Below are 9,956 nucleotides of genomic sequence, written 5' to 3' on the forward strand. Positions count from 1 at the left end.
CAGTAACAGGAAGCATAAACCTGGCTTCTGGTTGGATGTGGCTAATGGGAATCATCCAAAGAACAGTGCAGATTGAAAGGAGAAAATGTTTTTTTTCCTGCTCTATGTTGCTGTTATTATTCAGTCGCTAAGTCTGTCCAACTCTGCGACCCATGAACTGCAGCATGCCAGGCTTCCCAGTCCTTCACTGTCTCCTGGAGTTTCGTGTCCATTGAGTCAGTGACAGAGCCAGTGATTGAATCCATTGAGTCTGTTCTATACCTGCTCTGAAACCAGTGTCATGGCAGGGCACTCATATCTCTACCACTCAGATCTCTAGAATTACTGCCATGGTCCCCTGCTTCACTGGTCCAGCTCAGTAGGATCCTGGGGCACAATTCCTCTCCTTGCCCCTTTAACCACCTGTTTTCTTAGTCCACACACAACTTCATAAATGAACCTACAGTGTTGAATAGTATCGCTCAAAATTTCATGTCTACCCAGAACCTGAGAATGTAATTTTATTTGGTCATAGGGTTTCTGTAGATGTAGTTAAAGATCTTGAGATAAAATCATCCTGGACTTAGGGTGAACTTTAAGTCCAATGACTGATATCCTCATCTAAAAGAGGAAAGGATGCCAAAAAAAAAGAAAAATACACAAAGAAGGCTATATGAAGATGCCTTTTGAAGCCAATGAATGCCAAGGATTGCTGGCAGACACTAGAAGTTAGAAGAGAAGCATGAACATTTTTTTTTCCCCTTTTAGAGACTCTGCTACTGCTAAGTCACTTCATTCGTGTCCAACTCTGTGTGACCCCATGGACTGTAACCCACCAGGCTCCTCCATCCATGGGATTTTCCAGGCAAGAGTACTGGAGTGGGGTGCCTCTAGAAGCAACTAAATCTCCCAACACATTGATTTTTGATTTCTGGCCTCCTTAACTTTTGTTTTAAGCCACTGAATTTGTGGTAAGTTGCTTTGGAAACCCTAGGAGACTAATACAATACCTTTATTAAAGTCTATTGAACCATCTGAGTTAGCTTCTGCTTTCTGCCAGGATCCTGGCTGACAAGAAACCTATGCTTATGACACTTGTGAAAGAAAGGAAGATGGAAGAATGTTAAAATCCTAGGCCACAGAGTCAAAATTAAAAATTATCTCACAGTTTAATATAAGGGGCTGTAACTGAAAAATATAAATTGTAACAGCCTTACATTTAGGCTGAAAAAAATCATCTGATGTTATTGCCCATGTAGATTTAGCAAATCACTTAGTATTTCTTATTCTAAATATCACCATGTTTAAAATGGAGTTAATACAATTTGTTTTTCCTATCTAATGCTGTTCTAAGAATAAGAGGAAATAGTAGAATATAAGGAAATGATAGCAGCCATCAGATCTAGACTCGACTTTGTCACCAACAAGTTATGTAATCTTATTTCAATTAATTAACCTCTGTGATCTCTAATTCCCTCATCTCTAAAATAAGGAGCTTGGACTAGATAATATACAAGTGGATCATTTTGTGATAACATACTATAGTTTGTTTGATTGAGATAAGGAAGACATGTACAAACAGCCCTTCTCATGAAAAAGACCAAGGGGATTTTTGGTAGTTGATCACAAGCTCAGAAGTAACCAGTTAAGTCATGTGGGTACTAAAAATTAATTAATTAGAGAAGAGAAACAATATAGACTTAGTCTGTATTAGAAATATCTATCTAAAGGGAGATAAGAGTTCTACTGAACTGTGTTATGTGGTCAGTTAAAAACATTAAATTTGTAAAGGAATATTAACAATAAAAATTATAACCAAGGCAGGGTTATCAGAATGATTCAGCATGTGGAAAACGTTATATATATATACTGCTACTGCTGCTAAGTCACTTCAGTCGTGTCCAACTCTGTGCGACCCCATAGACGGCAGCCCATCAGGCTCCCCCGTCCCTGGGATTCTCCAGGCAAGAACACTGGAGTGGGTTGCCATTTCCTTCTCCAATGCATGAAAGTGAAAAGTGAAAGGGAAGTTGCTCAGTCGTGTCCGACTCTTTGCAATCCCATGGACTGCAGCCCACCAGGCTCCCCCACCCATGGGATTTTGGCAACCCACTCAGTATTCTTGAAAACCCCATGGACTGAGGAGCCTGGAGAGCTACAGTTCAAGGGATCACAAATGATTGGACACAACTGAGTGACTGAGTATACATAATATATATGTTGATTTAATTAGCAAAGAATATATATCCTGGAAAATGAAAGGTTTAAGATGGTAATAAAGAAGGAAAACTAAGGCTAGAGGATCAAAGTGGAGCAAAGGTAATTTTAGAAGCACAACCAGGGAAAGAACAATAATAATTAAAACTATTAATATCAAACAGTGGAGTGGCAATGTTTGATGCCAGGACAATTCAAAGCTAAGGTTAGGTAACATTTTAGGGTTCTAATCAACCTATCAATGGTTTGTTAATGCTGGATTGTACTAACTCATAAGAGATCATTGCTAGGAACTCTTCCAAACTCCACTGACATCATTTCAGTATGTTGAAACTGGCCTCCATGGGAGTATTTTCACCACAAAAATCAGCAAACACTGAAAATAAGAGTCTTTGTTTTCCCCCAAGACCTGGTAGCTAAACATTTACCATGACACTACGAGGTATTTTAGAATTTCAGCATTGAACAGTTCGACATTTGCAATTTTACTCCCAATCCTTTGAGTCTAAGATTCTATTTGACTTGACTTAGTAGAGGGGAAAATCAAAAGAGAGGACTCTAAGTAAAGTTAAAATGCCTTCAGGGTCTTCCCTGGAGGTCCAGTGGTTAAAACCCTGCACTCTCAATACAGAGGGCATGGGTTTGATCCCTGGTTGGGAAACTTATCCCTCATGCTACACCACATGGCCAAAATAAGTAAATAAATAAAATGCCTTCAAAGTGGGACCTCTGCGCCCAGTTTCCTGATTCTACACACTCATATTCTTCCTCATATTCTTCTGCTGATAATGACTCTTCCATGTACTTTGGCTATTTCCTCCCCACCAGTTTTCTTTATCATCTTTCTTATCAAGATCTGACAGGGACCCATAATAAAGACCTTCAAATAGGTGAAGGGTTGTTGTGCAGAAAAGAGATAAAGCTTATTATTATTATTATATAATTTATCAGCAGAGGTATTATGGTGTGATTTAAACAACAACAACATCAACAATTATGTTTAGATTAACACCATTCGTTAGTTGGCACTGATTATCTACACATATGACAGAAGTTACTTAATATCCCCTGGATTCTGTCTCTCATCTCTGAAGGACTTACAACTTCTAAATCAAAGATTTTGAAAGTTCTATATGACATAATGAAACAAAAATATTTTGTCAAGTACTGTGGCTTCCCTGGTGGCTCAGACGGCAATGAACTTGAATGAACTGTAATGCAGGAGACCCAGGTTTGATCTCTAGGTCAGGAAGATCCCCTGGAGAAGGGAGTGGCAACCCACTCCAGTATTCTTGCCTGGAAAATCCCATGGACAGAGGAGCCTGGCAGGCTACAGTCTATGCAGCCGCAAAGAGTTGGACACAACTGAGTGACTAACACACACACATGCGAATAAAAATTATTATTGTTATTATACTATCACTAAATTTTACCTGCATCCCAACTTAAAATTGTGTTTATTTTATGATTTTAACAGGAGCAACAACTGGCTGCACATCCAATCTCCTTTATCCCCCATCCACATCGTGTATCTGAATGTGATTCAAAAGCAAAACAATGCAATCCAGGCCTTGCCATTTCCCACATAACGGCAGCAGTGACCACTGCAAACAATCTCCTGTGACTTTGTTCATCTCTTCAGGAGAATAGTAGGAACTTATAATACGAGAGCCTTGCTCATGTGGAGCATCTCCTTTCTCAGTATGCTTTAAGACATAAAATTTTTGAAAGTAAAAGCATTTTGAACTACTTCACATTGTATTTTCCTTTGTATTATCTCACTTTAAAAGTCATTCCTTCTACCACTAAGGCCAAGGCATAGGGTTCAACAGCCTAGAAAAAGAAAGTGGTAAAAGCCTAGAACAAAAAGGTCAATTTTTTTCTCTTTAAAGTTCAAAGTTTCGATTTTTGAGTCCACAGCAAGAGAATACTCTTGAGAGTCAGGCTTTGTTGAGAGAGTAAAGAATGTTCTAAAATCCAAAGTCTGCCTTTGCATGTGAAGCTTAGAGGTCTGAATATATAATATTTTATAAGGTATAAGTAGAGAAGATACAGGATACCACATCATGTCCTAGAGCTTGTGTCTACCTATCAGTTTCAAATGAACAATTAGGTAGGAGAATGTTGGGGGTGAGAATAGGAGGTAGGATGAGAAATGCAGGGAGCAAGGAGAGAAATTCAGATTAGGACAGTCCAAGAAGTTGCAAGGACTCTGAAAAGAGCCTTAACCCACTGGTTTACAGAAATTCTGATAGAAATTCCAAATAAGCTGAGAATGAGAGCAACTGAGCTGGTACTCCAGTTTACACTGTGCGGAACCTCACAGCAGCAAGGCCAGGAGAAAGCGGTTTAGGTACATGGGGCTGGACATTCTTGCATTGTCCCCTTACCTCCTGAGTAACAGAGAAATGATTCAAGGACTTCCCTGGTGGTTAAGACTCCACGCTTCCACTGCAGGGGCATGGATTCAATCCATGGTCGGTCACATGCTGTGCAACAATATAAATATAAAAATTTTATATTTATAAACCCAAGTTCAATCCCTGAGTCGGGAAGATCCTCTGGAGAAGGGAATGGCAATCCACTCCAGTACTCTTGCCTAGAGAATTCCACGGATAGAGGAGTCCTTGGGGTCACAAAGAGTCAGACATGACTGAGTGACTACATTTCACTTTCACTTTCGTATATACATATATACATACATACATATATGTGTGTGATTCAGAAGTTCCCATGAGGGGTAGAAAGATAAAGTGAACTTACCTGAGGGGTCTGGATGAATAGGAAGTTTTCTTATGCCACAGAGCTTTGAAACCAAAGTCCCATATAAGGGAGTAAATTGGAGTCATAACTGGATCTCTGGGGACAACATAGTGGGAAAGAGTTGTAGCAAAATCTGCCACCCCAAAATGTCTCTTTGGCACGCAGATTACTTTGAGATGCAAACAACCAAGGCCCAGAGGACTCAGGAAGAAACTCCGACCTTCCCCCTAACCGCCTAAAGAATGTAGATGGGAACATGTTCCAGAAAGGGAGCTGTCACCATAGAAAACTATAATGTGAATTAGGTGTGTAGAAGTGAAGGAACCTAGCAGAGTCTGTTTGTTAAAATTTTTATGTGTCTCTGCATGGCCTAGCAAACACCTGTTAACCAAACATTCATTTTTCCATGTCCATGTCAAATGCCTTCTTCCCCTTGAAGTCCCAAGCCACTCTCCTCAACACCCTCGTTTGTCTTTAGCTGAAGGTGGTATTTAAGATGAGAATTTCAGCCTGTTTGGTGACTTAGACTTTCTGGGTCTCTCTTATGTATACTGGTTATTAAACTTATGTGTGATTTGCTCCTGTTAATGTACCTCATGTCAATTTAATTCTTAGAACAGCCAGAAGAACTTGGAAGAGTGGAGGAAAATTTCTTCCTCCCCAACAGAGTCAGGGCAGGATTTGGTCAGATGGCGGAGGTAATCAAGTTTACCTGGAGCAATTTCACACCATATCAATGCTAAGAGGACAGAACACAAGTTACACCATCTGCAGACACATTAGAAGAGGCAGCTGTGGACACAGAGTGCCCAATGAAGGTGCTGTAAACCACCAAGTTACCTAGTTATGTGTCAACAATAGAGGACTGTGGTTTAAATTATGAGAGTGAAATTTAATGCCCAAAGAATGCAACTCAAGGTCCATGAGAGCCACAGACAGAGACAAAGGGGAAAGTAAATGTTCCTCCTTGGCTCTGACATGAGTTTGTAAAACAAAGTAGAAGTGAATATATGAAAGACTGGGCTTAATAAAGTGAAAGTGAAATCGCTCAGTCGTGTCCAACTCTTTGCGACCCCATGGACTGTAGCCTACCAGGCTCCTCTGTCCATGGGATTTTCCAGGCAAAGGTTTTGGAGTGGGTTGCCATTTCCTTCTCCAGGGCTTAATAAAAGAAATATTAAATTTAAGAAAAAGAGACCATTTTAAAACAAAAGAGCATGAGCTATTTATTTTTCTGCTCGGTCCCCAAATTTCTCATTAACAAAAATAAGGGCTTGTAAGCAAGGTGATATAAATATAAAGAAAATAAAGGTTACTTTTTCTTGTATATCTGACTGGCAAAGCATATATTTTAACTTGCCATAACCACTCCAAGTCACTTACTTTAAGGAACGGTACTTTGGGTAATAAGTCAGCTAATAAAGAGACCAGAAAACCCACTGTTCTTGCTGTGAAGGGATTAAAAAAGGAAACTCTAATTGAAGGGCCTGCATTCATTTTCTCTTATGACTGAAACCAGTCTCCCTGGAGTCTGGGGAGTGATAAATATCAATATCCATCAGACTAAAGCCCTGAGTATCAGACCCAGGTGGATCCAGGGGATGATGGGCCTCCCTATGGAAAGCAGTGGTTATGCCAAGGAAAGATAGCAGAGTTTTGAATGGAGAGTGTCGAGGAAGAAGGATGTGAAGCTAGAAGAGAGACACAACTGGCCGGTCATCTTTAGAAGGTGGAGCAGAAATCATCCATAAAACCTCATCCCTGTGAAGTCCTAAGTATTTAGATTCCCTAATATGTGGGATTCAAGAGAAACTTCAAGTTAACTAAGACTCTGACCTTGGTTCTCTCAGGCTTGTAACTCCTTTATAAAATTGCCTTTATCCTAAAAATGTCATATACTCCTAGAAAATTGGATGTGATGGTTTTGTGAAGGATGAACAAATAGGATGGCCAAGAGGTTCCATGGATCCAATGGAAAAAGTGTTAATATATTGGGGCAAATATACCTCAGAATCCAAGAGTGGAAATAGAAATATTAGAGCCCAGTGGCAAATCCCTGGGATTTGAAAAATACTCCAGAAGGACACGTAGAAGACAGATTTTACAGTCACATCATCTAGCAGCCCTCACAGGTTACTGAAGGGGACTAGTGAACAGCAAGTTGCATGGCTATGTGTCATTAGATGACTAGTATGGGTTTATGTTACGAGTGGGATTATAGATGATTTTGCTTTCCTTCCTTTATTTTCTAGAGTTTCGGTTCAGTTCAGTTCAGTTCAGTTGCTCAGTCATGTCCAACTCTTTTCAACCCCATGAATCACAGCACGCCAGGCCTCCCTGTCCATCACCAACTCCTGAAGTTCACTCAGACTCACGTCCATCGAGTCACTGATGCCATCCAGCCATCTCATCCTCTGTCATCCCCTTCTCCTCCTGCCCTCAATCCCTCCCAGCATCAGAGTCTTTTCCAATGAGTCAACTCTTCGCATCAGGTGGCCTAAGTACTGGAGTTTCAGCTTTAGCATCATTCCTTCCAAAGAAATCCCAGGGCTGATCTCCTTCAGAATGGACTGGTTGGATCTCCTTGCAGTGCAAGGGACTCTCAAGAGTCTTCTCCAACACCACAGTTCAAAAGCATTAATTCTTTGGCGCTCAGCTTTCTTCACAGTCCAACTCTCACATCCATACTTGACCACTGGAAAAACCATAGCCTTGACTAGATGGACCTTTGTTGGCAAAGTAATGTCTCTGTTTTTCAATATGCTATCTAGGTTGGTCATAACTTTTCTTTCAAGGAGTAAGCGTCTTTTAATTTCATGGCTGCAGTCACCATTTGCAGTGATTTTACATACACATAAATACTGTTTCTCCAACATATAGAATGTACCAGTTATTCTTCAACAGTGAGAAAAAAAAGCAAAAATCAATCCTTGTCAGTATTTTAAATAAATACAATATAAAATTAGGTTATAAATAGAAAAATAGCCACTTTGAATATTTTCAAGCTCAGCAAGCAGGTATCTCTCCTCTCTCTTACTCTTTCCTGTGTATTTCCCCAGTATCCTTTCACATTATGACTAATTCTTCATTTCACTCATAGGTTACCTGAATTGCTTAAAGTTCATTGAGAAAAAAAGATCAGCATTCATAAACAATCTATTATATCCTTAAGCCTTTAGTAAATTAACTCGAACAAAATTATAGAAATGAATCATGATCCTTAGATTAAAACCTCAAACTAATTTTCACATTCTACTATACCCACTACACTACCACCACCATAACATACTCACACACATGCAATAATGTTAAAATTAATATAAATTTTTAAAACTTATTTGCAGTTCAAGTATATTTGTTAAAATAATTATTAGTTTTATATGAATGTTCCATGAAGTAAAAGGGTAATTGTCTCTTACAGGAAAATGAAAAATATTCCACTTATTCCATTAGGTGGCAGCAAAACACTGCCAAATCCTTTGCCTTGAACTGTCTTGACAGGTTATACTACACAGAGAAATAAAAATGTTCAGTTGTTACCTCTCAGTGGAAGGGGTTCCATAAACATCAAGATTCATAGTGTATTGAATTTAAAGGCTTGATTGTTAAATTATTTCAAATTAAAAAAGATTCAAACTTCCTTTGTTTTTAAATCCAATCCAAAGAATTTGCTAATTATATATACCAATAATAATCTACGAGTTTTCCATTTTTATGAAGTTGACTCCAGTAGGTAGAAATAAACATGAAATCAATAAATACCAGTAATGTAAAAAATACTAGGCTTTAGTCTTCATCTCCTTTATCACCAGTCCTGTGTCATCTGAGTGAAATTATCCCCTTTCTAAAAAGTTACCTCTTAACTAGAAGCTCAAGTTTGAAAATCATTATAACACACATTGTCAAAATTGCTTGTCTAAGATTTCCTGAATAAAACAAAGATATCCACTTCCTTCACCCCCAAATTCACCTGTTTTGTAGGGCCCACGTCCATCCCTGAAGTTCTGGTATGGAATGCTGTTCTTGCCCCTGCCTCCATTAATATCTTGGGGTAGAGCAGAAAAAGGTCCAGAAAGGGACAGAAATATACCAAGTACAGGACTACAAGTATGTATAGAGTTAAAGGCTTAACTCCTTACAGGTTTACCAAACTTCTTTCCAAAGTTTTTACTATTATACATGAGTGAGAAATATGTGAGGGTTCAGGTCATTCTACATTCTCATCAACACTTAGTATTAATACTGGCAGTAATTTTCATTGTACCAATTCTAATGTATAAAGTGATATCTTCCTGAGGTTTCTGTTTTTAAGGATCCCCTTAATTCTCCACATAACTTTGTTAAGAACTTCTACATAAGTGAGCTGGGGCATGGTGGTTGTACCACTTATGTATAACAGATATACAGATGTATCTTTATCTCCCTAGCCCTCGGGGTCTCCAGGGCCAGGATAGCCAGATTACCCAGGCTGCTTTCTTCCAGATCAAAGGTCTCATCTACTTACCTCAAAGTGCCATACAAACTGCATTTTCAGTGTATGTCATATGAAACAGACTGGCAGACTTTTGAAAACATATACTTAAGCTTCTACTTAAGTAGAACACAGGTCAACAAAGGTCCATCTAGTCAAGGCTATGGTTTTTCCTGTGGTCATGTATGGATGTGAGACTTGGACTGTGAAGAAGGCTGAGCGCCGAAGAATTGATGCTTTTGAACTGTGGTGTTGGAGAAGACTCTTGAGAGTCCCTTGGACTGCAAGGAGATCCAACCAGTCCATTCTGAAGGAGATCAGCCCTGGGATTTCTTTGGAAGGACTGATGCTGAAGCTGAAACTCCAGTACTTAGGCCACCTGATGCGAAGAGTTGACTCATTGGAAAAGACTCTGATGCTGGGAGGGATTGGGGGCAGGAGGAGAAGGGGATGACAGAGGATGAGATGGCTGGATGGCATCAGTGACTCGATGGACGTGAGTCTCAGTGAACTCCGGGAGTTGGTC

Source organism: Bison bison, unplaced genomic scaffold, assembly GCF_000754665.1.
Source record: "Bison bison bison isolate TAMUID 2011002044 unplaced genomic scaffold, Bison_UMD1.0 scf7180017864525, whole genome shotgun sequence".
Lineage (NCBI taxonomy): Eukaryota > Metazoa > Chordata > Mammalia > Artiodactyla > Bovidae > Bison > Bison bison.